The sequence below is a fragment of the Athene cunicularia genome (assembly GCF_003259725.1).
Source record: "Athene cunicularia isolate RWA chromosome 28 unlocalized genomic scaffold, athCun1 chr28_part2, whole genome shotgun sequence".
Classification (NCBI taxonomy): Eukaryota; Metazoa; Chordata; class Aves; order Strigiformes; family Strigidae; genus Athene; species Athene cunicularia.
This window is the reverse complement of record NW_020799140.1, coordinates 1710873-1711145: the sequence shown is the minus strand read 5'-3', so window position 1 is coordinate 1711145 and position 273 is coordinate 1710873.

Here is a 273-nt window from a genome sequence, read left to right as displayed (position 1 = left end):
TTGGGGCAGCTCAGGGCATTCCCTGGGGTGCTCTGAACGGCTCCGGGGGCTCGGAGGGGTTTGGGGGTCTCTGAGGGGCTGCAGCGGCCCTGAGGGTCCTGGGAGGCTCCGAGGGGCTTGGGTTGCTCTTAGGAGCCATGTGTGACCTGAGGGACTCGGGGTGTTCCCAGGAATCCAGGGTGCTCCGAGGAACTTGGGGTGCTCATAGCACCCTAGGGTGCTCCAGCATGCTCTGAGGGGTTTGGGAAGCTCCAAGAGGCTTGGGGTGCCCTG